We start from the raw sequence: 15,001 nt of genomic DNA, 5'->3' as shown, positions 1-15,001 counted from the left end.
ACTATGAATATTTAAATCTTGCTCGGCAAGCAGTACTTAGCCAAGTGCTTGGATGTGCACACAGTAAAATAGAATCAGAAGAATGCGCAGGTTTTACAAAAATATTCCAGGTAAGGACTGGATTAGAAAACTTTGTTTAATCAACAGAAAAGAGCAGGAGAACGGAGATATGAAACACTGCTAAAAAAGTAAAAGACAATTAATTTTATTTAAAACTCCACCCTGTATTAATCTTGAAAATGAATATTTAATCTTTTCCTTCAATGAGGAGCAAAATCAACGTAAATTCTTGCATGAGGTCACCACCCACCAAAAAAAAAAGAAAACAAACCAAAAAAGTAACAGTATCCAAAGCTCATGGAATCTCAGACAGGGGAATTAATTAGGTGTCCATTCCATAAAGGTACAAGAGATGCCAAAGGGCCCAGGGCACAATGCACGTCTCTTCATACCATGAGGCCAATAACATTTTTTCATGGTTTCAAGAACCTTTATACCAAGAATATTGATATTGTTGTGCTGTAGCAAAAGAGCTGCACCTCTGTATTTTTTCCAAAATCACGGCACCGATGCTATTTAGTGGCATGCTAAGCAGGAAGAAACAAGTTACATCACTATCACAAACATTAATCTGATCCAGAAGTAGCAACATACACTGGAACAGAATCACCATTTGTATGATTCTGAACTGGAATTTATTTTAAAAAATTCCAAATTATCACTGCTGTGTGTTGGAGTAGCCAAAATTATCCATAGTCTCCACATTAGTTGAACATCTGGCCATAAAATCTGCATATATTGATGTACACATGAGCCACTGCATTCTCACAGACAACAGGTTCACAGCTGATAGAAAAAAACTCTTTGTCGTTATTAGTATGTCTTTCAAAATGACTTAGTTTGCAAGTTTACTAATCTTTACACAAGATATTTAGTTAGTAACACTTCTGCTGAAATAAGTCTTTATGTGCATATACTCCACACAACTATTCATTTCTGTCAAATTTGCTTAATACATAAATGCAACTCTACTGGTAAAATCAAGCTGCCATTTAACTCAGCATTTAGTCTCTGAAAATGGTCTGAAGCGAGCACTTAGAAAAAGAAAATGAGCAGTAGCTCCCATTGTGCTCAATTAGCTTTTTCCACCAGCCTCCATTACAATTTGTTTGTAAATCCTGGTAGGCTTTCACCAATTTTTTCAAACTCCCATTTTTTAACACTTCTTTCAAATTTTTGACAGCTACGATGAATTTTATTACTGCCTATGATTTTCTAAAATCTACTTCTCAATACCAATAACTTTATAGTTAGTTTGCTTTAGAGTGTTTCAGTTCTAAGAACTACAGGGCAACTCTTCCCTGATCACCTTCTCCAATCTATTTTATATCATATCTTTCTCATTCACTTTTGCTTGCTCTCTGACTCTCTCTTACTCATTCTCTCTCACACACCTCTTTTTCTAGCCATATTATTCTTGTCTAATCCATCTCTGGATGAAATCCCTTTCTAGTAGATATAATTGTCATGGCCTTCTTCATTCCTTTTCTAGTTCTACTATATTATTTTTGAACCAGCATCACCTGAACTGGAAACAACAAGCAGTGTTGCAGCAAGAGTTCATGCAAATACAAGTAACTTTTGTAATAACTCTGTCCTGGAGGAGAGCTTCATATGCATAGAGAAGGATTAAGATTTTTATTAACCTATGTTTCAATCATTCTAGGGTTCTGCCTGTAACACTTGTCTTCTACCCCTTCACATAGACTGGAGCTCTCCCAGACAGATCTCTTTTCGTAACTGTGTAGAGTATCACAACCCCTTACACAAAAACATAACTTCATTGACCTGAGGTTGCAAATTATCCAATGTGTCTTCTTGCCAACCTTCACCACCCTCATGTGGGACTAGGTGCACATTTTTAAGTACATGTATTAAATTGCTGCTCTTGCTTGAACAGGGATAAGCTGCACCCAAGATTTGCTGACCCTTTCCAAAGGTCTCTCTGATGAGAAACTGCTGTACATTTTTTCTGTAGCTCTCATTAAAAACAGAACCACTACTTCATGATAAAGAAATTCATTACTGACAGACCCAAGGTTACAGTTTCGTTCCCTAGTAAATACTGGTACAATGCTGAACTACTTAGGTTGTAAGATTAAACAAATATTCTGCCCAGTTCAATTTTAAGTGCCATACTTGGGAATACAAATGGGTCTCCCCACAACCCTAACTAGTGAAATAAATACGCAATCTGACAAAAATAAACCCTATCTCCTGTAGAATTGTCTACCAGTTTTCACCATATTTAAGCTTGAAAGGAAAATGAGAATTGTATCTGCAACAGTTCTTTAGGACGAAATTGGCTGGCACTCTGAAAAACACACAGTGTACCATGTCATCTTTCTGTCAAAGAACCAAGCAGCTCTCTGCTCTGGGACAGTCAGAAAATCCCAGTGTACTCAAAGCTATCATTCAGGATCAGCTGCACAGAGGGAATGTACTCTAAGAGTAGTTTCACTGATTTGAAAGCTTTATTTTCATACTGCCAGACGTACAGGCACAGAGCTAAAACCACTGCTCTGCTGTGCTGCTCCCAGACAGCCCTGCAGCACACCCACCTGACAAAGCATCTTAATGCTTAAGAGTGACTATGATTTCAAACATTTCTACAGTGACAGGTGAGACTTCACAGTTGCTTCAGGGTCCTAAAAAGCCTTTTCATGACACTTCCAACCTACCCCATGGGTAGCTCCAAGATATTTCTGTCCACTACCACCTCATACTTCCACATTCAAAAACAAAATCACAAGCGTGTGCTCAGATTGATCCACTGGGAGTGGAAAGAAAAGGAAAAAAGTATTTCCAACTTTAAATCATTGCTCAGATGCCCTCCTGAAGGGATTTAAAGACTGTATTTCACCACACTAACATCTTCCTTCTGTTGAATCTTCCCTTGCCCTCAAGAACAATGGACTCCTTCAACAAGAAATCTACTCTAAAGAAGATGCTGAACAAGCAGCTGCACTGTATCATTCTATTCTCATCTCGTACCAGCCCAAAAAACACAAAAAAGCTTCTTGGTAAACCTAGGGTATCCAGCAGGGAGTTAGCCATTCTGCATTTCCACAAGTGTGAGGGTGTGACAATTGGCCTCAATACAGTATCTAGTATATGAAAAGGTACAAGGAAGAAGTTCCTTGAGTAGGAGAATCAGTAACAGCTCATCCAGGCATGTTTCCTATTTGAAAGTATTAAAAAGTACAAGATCCAGATAATGGTTTCTGGGTTCTTACAGTGAATCTCTCTCCAGTCTCTAGAGATTTCCTGGTTTGGTTTTGCCCTTCAGTGTTTTCCTCAGTAAGAAGAATAACAGGGTTCTATCCACCAATGTGACAGTTATCTTCATGAAACCATACAAGAACTTAACATTTGAGAACTATATAGAATAGTAAAACCATCAAGGCTGGAAGACACCTTTAACATCATCCAGTCCCATCGTTCACCCAACACTACCACTGTAACCCTAAATCATTAAACCACATCACCCAGCAACAGATTCAGATCCGTCTTGAACATCTCTAGGGATGGTGACTCCACCACCTCCCTGGGAAACCTATTTCCTGACCATCCTAACAGTGAAAAAAATTTCCTAATATCTAATCTGAATCTGCCCTGTCTCATCCTCACTGCAGGAACAGTAGAGGAGACCGGCCCCCACCTCCCTACACCCTCCTTTTAGGGAGCTGTAGAGAGCGATGAGGTCCCCCTGACAACCCAGATCCCTCAGCCATTCCTCACAAGACGTGTTTTCTAGTCCTTTCATGAGCCTTGTTGCCCTTCTCTGGACACTCTCCAGCACCTCAAAGTCCTTTTTAAAGTGAGGGGCCAGAACTGAACATGGGATTTGAGACGTGGCCTCAGCAGTGCCGAATACAGAGAGATGATCACTGCCCTGGTCACATTTGGCCAAAACTAGCTACAAATGTTACTACAGTTTAGTGTCAGGGAGAAACACAACGTGATCCCACACAATTTTCTCAGAAATCCACACAAAAAAGTCGATTGTTAATGTATGTACACTAGGAACTCATTTGTTCTCAGTATCACTAGACATAAAATGGCATACCTCAATTTACTGCATACTATTAGTACACTACTGACATTTTTGAATCTACCCTAAGGCAAAGTTTCCCCAAAGGAGCATCCAAATCTGATGCTGAAAGATACAACATAGTGTAGAAACTAGAGTCTTTAACTGCTAGTTCAATTTTATTTCGGTTTTGTTCCTCTCCCATATACCCAAAGATATAAAAGAAGATAGAAGGCTGCCTTCTGTTAAGAGTGTCTTCCAGAGTTTGGTGGATTTTTTGTGTGGAAGAGAAAATAGAAAACTATAGATAATTTTTAAAAGTTTAAGTATGCTCAAAATATACCCACATGTTTATTTATGTAGTGGAAAATTATATTATTAAAGTCAGGTTGGGGAGAGGAAGAAATATATGTTATTACTTACTTGAAAAATAACTTATAAAAACACCAGGTATTTTCCCACATTTCAGATTTTTTTTCCAACATAAGACAATTAAATCAATTGTCTATATTTTTTACACAGTCAGAAATTCTGAATGTTCTAAACAGAAATCTTAAAACATCTAATTTTAAGCATCTGAAATACTGAAACAATTCATTTTTTAAATTCTCAAACTCAGTACATTTCAATACTCCGAAGCCAAAATGCTACATTTTGGTAGCATACTCTACATTTAGAAGAGATTTTAGATTAATTAAAGCTGGTATTTTTGCCTGCTTGAACTCCCTCCTTACAAAACAAAAAGACTGCAAATTAGCTTTCAGAGCAACTATGGAACCTTTGCACAAAAAAAATTAGATCTTAATAAAATGGAGGCAAGCATCACTGCTAGGCTAAGTGCCAGCAGTAGTAAATCTGCATAATATTTCATATATATGTGTGTGTGTGTGTGTACACTATATAATAATATACTATTATTTCATATAGGTTAACTATTCAAAAAAACCCAATCAAGAATAATTCACCAAAAGCCAGAAGTAAATGCATTATTTTGGCAGTTTCATTTGGAACCATTGAAATCCTTTCTGTGCAAACATAGAGACTATGCAGTCGAATATAAAATTCTACGACATATAAATTCCTACAAGAGAAGCATTTAGCATTTCCAAGAAACTGGGCAAAGCAACATTCGCTGTGTGCTACGTACATCAGAATCAATAATAACTCTACTAAAATAAAGTTATGCTTTCTTGTTTCAGCTCCTATTACATATTGTTTGAAAGAACCTTCAGAAGATGGTGCCTAGTCTCTATCTTTGCCAATATTTAATATAAACGCCTTCCATAAAATTACAGAGAATTCTCTTAAAATTATTTACCAACCAGTGAAAGATTTTGCTCCACTGCCTCCATTAGGACTGTCTCAGACAGTGCAGCTCTCACTAGCTTAAGAAACCACCTCCCTTGCTTCAACTCTCTTTTTCTTTCTATTTTACACTCTGATGCCTGTATAACCCTATCCTAGCCTTTGTTTCCTGCACTAAATGGGTGTGCCTTTCTTAAAATCATCTCATAAACAAAGTCTCGCTCTCTTCATGTTTCTGGTACTCCTTCTTTCCTCTTTTCTTCTTCAGTTAAATTGAGCTTTCTTGAATACAGATATGTAGATCAGAACAGCTGAGATCTCATTAGAGTCAAATGATATTAATACCTTCCTGCAAATACAGTTCCAAGAGGCAAACAAGGTGTGGTCTTTTACCATAGCCACATCATGCACTGAAACCAGCCTAGTCTATATTAATTTTATTCATTTTCCCACACCACTTTATTTTCCTTTGAGGCACTAACGTACGTTGTCACACACATATTTTAGGTAAGAACGTGAGGGGTTTTTTTCTCAAATTGTCTTTTGCTGCTAACCAAGAAAAAATTATAGCTTCTGTATCGTCTTCCACAAACTTAGCACTAAATTAGCTATACTATGAAATGTGAAACAACAACTGTATAGCCAAGATGGATAAGACAGTGCAGTAAATTTAGCTAACAAGATAGGTAACAGCTCTTTGAAACATGGGTATGGTATGCTACAGTAGGCACGGGTTTGGGTTTTTGGAGTTTTTTTTCTGAAGTATAATTGTTTTAAAGTATTCTGACAACAAAAAAAAAGGGTATTATTAAAAAAAAAAAAAAGGTTTTATTAACAAAACTGTCTGTACTTCCAGTAATTAAAATAACTTTTCTGTACCTTTTTTTGAGTGACTGTCAGAGAAACTCCCAACAGAAGTAAGTGTTTATTAAGTCTTAATTATAGCCCAATCCAGTGCTCCACCTACTTTTCCTATCAATTCCAACCAGGTGAACACCTCTATAATTTTTATGATTGTGAAGAATTAAGAACACTGGTCAGAATAACTGCTAATTATTTTCACTTTAAAGGGGGGATGCAATGGAAATTATTTGATGCAGCTTTGCAAAGCTGTTGCAATTCTATAAGGTTGAGCTGATGGTGATACCCCAATTCCAGTGATTTTTGACAAAACTAATTATGGTGTAGCAAGAGATATCCAGCTAAATGGTTTATTTCCTCTTCGATCATAGCAGCTTCAAACTGGTGATTGTTTCCAGATAATAAATGCCATATATGTACACAAGATATTTGAAGTCGTGTATCTAAGTCTTAATCTTGAGACCAGCAGGACAACACAGTGAAGAAGCTGTTCTGAATTTCAGTGTCTGCTTCCTGTCTTGATGATTTTTCCCTACTCTCATACAGTAAAAGTCATCTGAAGCCAAGCAGGGGGTAGCAGTAACAAATCACCCATAAAATACAATCTGCAGAACCACCTAACACCTAGGGAGGATGACTAATTACTGTGCACACAAATGAGCCTGAAAATTTTATTGCACAAGTGCAAAGATGTTTATAGGGAGAACCAACCTGAAGAACCCCCTACATCTCAACAAATCACACCTGTTTTCAGTATTACAGATTTTAAGTCCATGCACCCTGTGATGGGTGGAACAGAATGACTGCTTTTAGCTGATAAACTTAATAGGGTTTCTACTTCCATTTCCCAAGAAGCATACTCTAAGAGAAAACCAAAAATCCCAAATTCCAGTGCACTGTCAGAGCCTAGAGCTACTCTGTGCTGACTCTGAGTCATGCCTATAGATTCTTTTCTGGTTTAAGTGCCCAGAAGAACTATACAAATCAGAATATATCATAATATAATAACATAATAATAAATACATGAAGTGAGGGGAAAATTAATTTAATAATGCCACTTTAGGAACCTCTACAGAATTATAACCTGAGTACAAATCCTCAGAGATATATAACTTTGCATTAGAACTTACATGCTTTTTGAAAAAAAAATCAATTAACTTTACTTAAAAGCAAATGTAGTCAGAGATTATATACATACCCTCTGCTTCTCAGGGTCAACGTATCGAATGCCAAAATAGTCTTTTTCCAGCAAGCTGTAATAGTTGCAGATGTGGTCTATAAGAAAGTGACCTTTGGTTTCCCTCTGTAAAAAGATAAAGAAATGATACATTACGTTGAGTATTCTGAATTTGTTGACTACACAATCTATGCAAAGTGTCAAGGAAAATGGCACGTGACATTCATTGTTGTTCAGGTGAGGACAAGGATTTAACTGTTTATCTTCTCTAAAAGACTCAGGAGATTAATGATCAATATACTCCCTCCACAATCACAGATTGGTTAAGAAAATATCGTTACTACTCCTACCTCAGGAAAACTCATGCTGCTGTAATAGCTACAAATTTATAATACTTAGCATAGTACCAGCAATCATACTTCCACAGATCCTATAATGGCATAACAGATACTCATTTACACATAGGATTTCAAAACACTGAGGTTTTTTTTGTGTCCCCCAAATTTGAAAGATCTGACTGTGAGTATTCTACTGGATCTCTATACAGTGCCCACAGCAAGAGTGTTAATTAAGTCAGAGCTACAGTACAAAGAACAAATGCCAAAATGACTGAAAGAGAGGTTTTGATCTTTGCATTGCCACTGAGTAACTATGGCTTTATCAAATCTTTCTGTTATGCATGATATTTAGCTAACAATCTCATTCTTTATTTCTGCTTTCTTAAATCTCAATAGTGTGTTTCTGTTCTCCTGTCTGCTGCCTAATATGGAGATCCTACACGAATTTTCACGTTTCTTCTCATCCAGCTAATTTGAAAGTTCGTGTTGGGTTTTTTTCTGAACTGCAATGTGTCAATATTAGCATGGGGCTAAAGCTGTTTTCCTGAAACAGTCCACTCCAAGCAGACAAAGGTGCTTCACTACACAGTGGTGTCAGGTCTCTGCATTTTTTTCCCTCTATGTGTCTACCTTGGTCCTGCACTCAGACATCTCTGCTGTGTACCAGGTAGCAAATCTCTACCCTTTCCTGAGATGAAACAATTTGAATTTAGCTCTTTAATGTCTACTGAATAGTAACTACACAGGACATGAAATCACTTTATATAAAAATAATACTTAATTAAAATTAAAACTTTAATGCTATGCCTTGTTCACACTTTCTTTAAGAAGTTAAGAGGCAATTTAAGCCATAAAGAGCAGGGAAAGCAAAACTGAAGAGATAGCATTTGTATATCTCATGGTACTTTACCATATATTCTTAGGCTGGATATTGTTAGCATCTTCATTCTGCACAGGAGCAGCTGAGGCAAAACCAGCATCATGACCTGTCTGAGGTCATACTCTAAAGAGGAGAAGGAGCAATGGCCTGGGCACCAGCACTGTCTGATGAGATCTACTGCTTCCCACAGGAAAAATGAGACATGCTTCATGTCTAACTCTCATGAGTTCAAAAATAATACAATCCATGACCTATATTTTGTTCTCTTATCTTTACAATTAATGAGGAATTCTGGCATGGATACAGTTGCTTGTCTTTTTGTTTCCATCACTGAACAGATAACTATATAAAAAGCACCCTCAGTTAATGTCCTGACAGAGATCTGCATTGCCCTTCCTGTAGGCTGAGGCTCCTGCGGACATATCCTTGCCTGCCATAGGGACCACCTCTCCTCCCAAATTCACTTCCAGCAACAATGGAATTGCTAGTCCCTCTACGCATATCCTTTTCCTAGATGTGGGGACCTCTGTTTCAAATGCTACTGTGTAAGCCATCTGCTTTCGCTGCTCCTGTCTGTCTCCACCTTCTACTTCCTATATATTTAAGTTCTGTACTCTTCCACATGCTCCTACTTGCCTGAAGATATGTGCCTTGTCTGCACCATGGTACTTCCATGTACTTGTTTTCCTAGTTTTGAACAGCTATTGTCAAAGGATGTTAACACAATTTGTCTGTTCAGTTTGTGCTCACGCAGCCTCATGCTTTGCACCCTGCATTGTTACCGTTTTCCATGTAACCCAGCTGCAACAGGCTTCCTTCTGTAATTGTTTCCTTCCAGCCTCAAGACGTTTAAAAATCAGCTTGTTCACTGTTAAGTAAAAAAATTATAGACTGACATTTTTTTGTGCTGTACCCAGTTACAAGTATGGGCATCCTAGTGACAATTTAGAGAAAACTTTTCTCAGAAGGAAAAGTCATATCAAAGACTAAAAAATACAAAAGGAGAAGTGTCACTCTCCCTGTGGCTGACAAAAAAGGGTCTACAATTATAGAGTCATATTACAATTAACTGCTTTCTAACTTAAAATCTTGTAAATGTCTGCAAAGTTTTGTGACTATGAGAGACCATAGAAATACTGACAAAATTGCGTGTGACGTTTCATTACAAAGGCAGTAGGAAAAATTATAAACACAGATGCGACATTTAAGCTGCACACAGTTTTAAACAAATCTACAGCAAATTAAATAGGACTGGGGAATAACAGCTGTTAGATGACTCAGGTACAATCAAACATGAAAAGAGATTTTACTGACAACAGTGTGCAAAAGAAATCCATTTTTTAAAACACTGGAAATGAGGAAAACAGACTGCCCATATTTTCATGTGACAAAGTTAGAGGGTGTTACTGGAAGAACAGACAGTAATACAATCTTCTACAGAAAACTACTAGATGTTCACATTTTAATCTATCAATTTTAAAAGACCTTTGCATCACTCACCTAAATAATCACAAATTTCTGAGTTCCTGAAGAAACTGATAAAAGACTAGGGCACACATAATGTTTTTAAATCCCATAACAACATTCCCTTTCTAAAAGGAATTGATGCCCTAGTTTTCTTCCTTGGAAAACAGACGATGGAAACAAACCAAATAAAAAAGAGCAAAAAGCCTCCAAGCTAGATTCATGCTCTAGCAATCTTTAAGCCATCCATTGATAAATAGAAAGCACTAGTTAATAACCTCACCCTTGGTTAGTATAACCTTCCGTTCATTACTAGATTTTAAAAAATATTCAAGATGCACAGAAGTTGGCTAATTTGGCACATGCATAATGTAGTGAGAGTTCTCATATGGAATTGCAAATATTCCACTATTAAAGCCTTCTAAACACCTGAAAATTGAAAAAACACAGAACTTAATTGATACACAGAGAAAAATATTTGATGTGGCACACAGCATATCAAGTCCTAATTCATAATCAATTGTATGGCAAGAAGGATAGGCGATGGTTGTTGATTTTTTCCTGCAAACAGCATACATAAACATTTTCTACTTTTCTCTAACAGTGCTTCAGATTTTTCTGAGCTTTAGAATCTAATGATCTTTTTCCATTTATTGCATATTACTACATATTACCATACTACAAAAGAATATATTAAAACCAAATTTCATTCTGATTTGTGAAAAAATATGGATAAAATAAATTAAGAACTGCAAGTCATCCACAACAGAGCAGAGGAATGGATTTGAGTCACAGAATAATGATTATAAAATGTTGCCTGAAATTTCAGACAGTTGCCGTATAGCTTTCCAATTAAGTGATCCTTAAAAAAAAAAACAAAAAACAAACAAACAAAAACAATCCTTAAACCCTTCTATACAAAAAAATTACTTTGCAGCAATTCAGAAAAATTATTTTATATTGCATTTCAGAATGTTTGTCAGAACATGAAAAAATTAATTAAAAATGCCATTATTTCAAACATGGCTGAAGGATGTCAGCCACAAACAAGAGGAATCTGAAAGTAAAAATCTGGTCCTACACTTAAAATTTTCACAGCTCAAATATTTGAAATTATACCACAGTTCACTCAGAAGTCATCTACTGTTGTCCATTACAGGAGACATATGCAGGCAGAAACAAGAGTCACAAAAGTCTGTAAGCAAGAGATACAAAGTGTCCTGAATTGTCATCAATACATAGTTTTCAGTAAAAGAATACAATTGAATAAGCCACTTTTTTTCTAAGTCTATTAATTCAAATATATCTGTCTATCTCAAATGAGAGATATTTTCCTTCAGATTTTTGTAACCCATTCAATGGCTTTAAACAAAGTCCTATAATGTAGATATTCCATACACTCAACACAAAAAATTGGAGATTTCTATAAATAATTTGAGGAGGGACTTTCTGGTTTATTTAGATAAATAGGCACAGACTAGTATGTTTTTCCTAAGGCTGTATTTGAATATCTGACCTTAATACCACTAAAATCCCACAACAAACTCCAACGCATATGCAACAGATATAACACCATGTAAATGACAAAATCCCTGAACACAGAAGGTCAGATTGCAAACAACTGTTAAACTCTGCCTCTTAAGCTGGATCAAAACTTTCCTTTTCTATTGAAACAAATATGTATCAAACTAAACTAGCAGCTGTGGCAAAAGAATTAAGCAAAACAGGGGATGTTCTCCACTCCAACAAGATGAAAACATGATCACAGAGAGTCTTCCACTGATGGACTCACAGGGCAACCTGAGTTTTTTCTTAGCTCTAGGAATCTGAGTAATAAACTGGAGAAACGCCTCATTCTCCCTACCAAACACTCATACTTCAGCTGCCATTTCTGCAACTCTGCAAATTTATGACTGAATAACCCAATTCCTTGGTAATTTCTCTGGTATACAGAAAGTAAGCCAAACAATAATCTTTGTCACTCTTGAGCAGTTTAAGTCTAACACATTATCCCCCTTTCATGCTTGCTTTGGGGATTTCTTTTTTTATTTCCACTTTCTTGACGCAACTTAAAAAGCAAGGCAGAGTGTAACTTTTTCTACCAATTTAACAACTCTACGATGATGTAAAATGAGACCACAAAACCTTTGTGACAGCTTCACAAATCTCCAAGTGAGAGGAAAACTATTTATAGTAGTTTAAGATCAGTGAAATATCTTCCCCATTTGCATTTGCTTCACTGTGGAGTTCTGTGTCTATTTATCTGAATGTCGTCACAAGGAAGAGCAAGAGTCACAAGCAGATTAAACACAGTGCTTCTGCTCTGTTATCTAACCACTGAAGTCCTGCCAGCTGTGCTTATCTTTGTCAGGAAGCCACTGACATTACTAAGAAGCATGCAGAGTCATAAACACAGTGTATATTTGTACTGGGGATTTCAATCCTCATCACATAAGTGTCTTTACTTGTGTGAACAGCTCCCAACAGTGACCCTCTGTGTAAAGCTGGTCACATATTTAAGTGTACTTATGATTACTTAAGTGTAAAGCCACACACACACACACACAAAAAAAAAACCCAACAAAAAGCAACAACAACAACAACCCAAAACCAAAAAAAAACCACCAACACAAAAACAAAGCATAATTAAACCAACATTTCTGTCTAAATTTATGGAAAGTCAGGCTTTCAGGCAAGGCAAGCATACTGTTTGTTTTTTGTATTCTTGTTTTCTTTGATGTGCTACAAATTTTTAAGTTCTAGGGATGTAAAAGAATTAAATACATGTATTGAAGAACAATCATGATAACTCCATCGAATGAAAACCAACCCAGTCAAAAAATGAAAAAAACCATTGTGCCTCTAAGGCAAAAAAAATAAATCAAAAAGCATCTTTAGTCACTGAAAATTGAAAAAGATAGTTCTGTTGACAACACTTAACAATAATTATAAAAAGCAACAGAGCTAAACTGCATCTTTGACTGCCACATCTCACATTTTTGACTTTTCTTCAGACATCCTATACCAGTGATGAGATCATATTTCTTCTAGGCTTTTCATGAGAGAAATAACTTGAATCCCAACAGGCACACATCTTCCATTTCATCAACAATTATTCCATAGTTCAGTATGGGGCCAGCTCTCCTACACCAAAATATGGCTGTAAAAGGATATCTGGCAGCAATTCTCTGCTCATATCCATTTTGATACAGCTATCATCACATTTGCATTTGTATCCAGTGGCAGAGCAAAAAAGTTCACTAAGCACCACTGGACTGGGATGTGCCCTGGAATGGGACTCGTTTAATATCAACCCTTTGAAGATGAGTAGGGAGGAAGACTGAGAGCACAGAAAAGGAAGACAACTAGGCATGCCCGAATTTCTCAGTATCTTCTAGATGAATTTTTAAGTCTTGCTTGCATAGCAGAACCTGGAACAGAACCCTCATTCTGCAGCAACCGAAGTCAGTAAGGTGGAACAGACTCAATTCCAACAAGGCAAAACTGGGCCAGCCCTAGCCCTGACAATCTCCAATGCCCTCCGCAAATTTCTTATGGGTCTTTGGATTTATGGATTCGCTGAGACTACGAATGACAGCAAGTACTCACAAGACAGATACACAGACAAATCCTTTGCCATTTTTGTTCCATCATTGGAAACAACAATAGGAATGTATGAAAATATTTCACAAGAACAGAATATTGAATAATACCTTCAAAATATAAAGAACAATAAGAACATGCCTGTTTCATTCCTCAGCTAAAATGGTATAACTCTTTAAAAGGAATTCCTTCCTCCCATAATCATCACCCTACAGTATCTTATACTATTGGAAAACACACTGGAAGTCTAGTCTAGTCTAGTATATAATATTTAACTGGAAAAATTTCTCAGTTCTAAGAAGAGCCAGTTGTAATTTACTTCTTTTATCGTAGTATAAGCTCCAAAATTAAAAAAGCAACAAACTTTTGCTGAAAGAAAACAAACAAATTAGAACTGGAAGATTTAATTTTAGAAACAAAGTATTTTTCTCAGATTTTTCTTTTGTTGACAGTGAAGAATTAATTCTATTTCTACAAGCCTAAAACAAAATGAAAAAAGAGACAATGATCTTTAATGAAAGGCACAAAACATGACTCTACAATAAAGTAGATGGCATTTACTTAATTATAACAGTCCTCTTCCACACATTATTTTGTGTTAATTATCTCTTGTAAAGTATATCTTTTGTTCTATATACTAGTTAATATTTCTATATTAATTAAAAATCATTTTTATCAACATTGTCTAATTCTAGAATGTAGGGATGGAAGAATTTTTAAATCTCTCTTTTAATACATTTTGTTATGTATAAAAGTATGTGAATAGATGATAGAAAATATTAGAGAACTAATGCCATTTTATTTCATAGGTAAGTTAGCAGCCAGTAGTGATAACCTTTGCCCACGAGAACGCTTCATGTCTGAGCCACAAACCACCCATACTCCTCTGGTTATAAAACTGATTTGGCAACCTGGAATGGGTCTGAAAAACCAACATTTTTACAAATACATCAGTGTTTAAACTCATATTTCTAAGCTCTTAATTATCATTTGACCCCCAAGTGATAGATACTAGTAAAGAGAACTAAAGGGAAAAGAACCCCATAAACCAGCCCTTATTTACAGGGTTTTTTGGGCAAGAAATGTACAAATGCATCTTAAGAGAAAAAGGAAAAGGAAGAGGAAGAGGAAGAGGAAGAGGAAAGAGGAAAAAGGAAAAAGGAAAAAGGAAAAAGGAAAAAGGAAAAAGAAAAAGGGAAAAGGAAAAGGGAAAAAAGGAAAAGGAAAAGGGAAAAAAGGAAAAGGAAAAGGAAAAGGAAAAGGAAAAGGAAAAGGAAAAG

At 36.3% G+C, this 15,001-nt stretch overlaps 1 protein-coding gene across 2 annotated transcripts in view; it reads right to left on the bottom strand.

The window, feature by feature from the left end:
- The window catches only part of FRMD3 (FERM domain containing 3), a 93,575-nt gene that overhangs the window by 66,771 nt on the left and 11,803 nt on the right, over positions 1 to 15,001 (bottom strand). For both annotated transcript variants that reach the window (XM_042033568.1, XM_042033569.1), the window contains exon 2: positions 7,458 to 7,562. The gene's annotated coding sequence lies outside the window, so the exon portion shown is untranslated. The remainder of the gene's footprint in view (positions 1 to 7,457; positions 7,563 to 15,001) is intronic.

Source organism: Corvus kubaryi, unplaced genomic scaffold (assembly GCF_017639235.1).
Source record: "Corvus kubaryi isolate FWS band 111438036 unplaced genomic scaffold, C.kubaryi_AGA036_p1.0 37357, whole genome shotgun sequence".
Taxonomy (NCBI): domain Eukaryota; kingdom Metazoa; phylum Chordata; class Aves; order Passeriformes; family Corvidae; genus Corvus; species Corvus kubaryi.
Note: the sequence above shows the minus strand (reverse complement) of the source record. Positions and strands in the feature narration are given on the sequence as shown.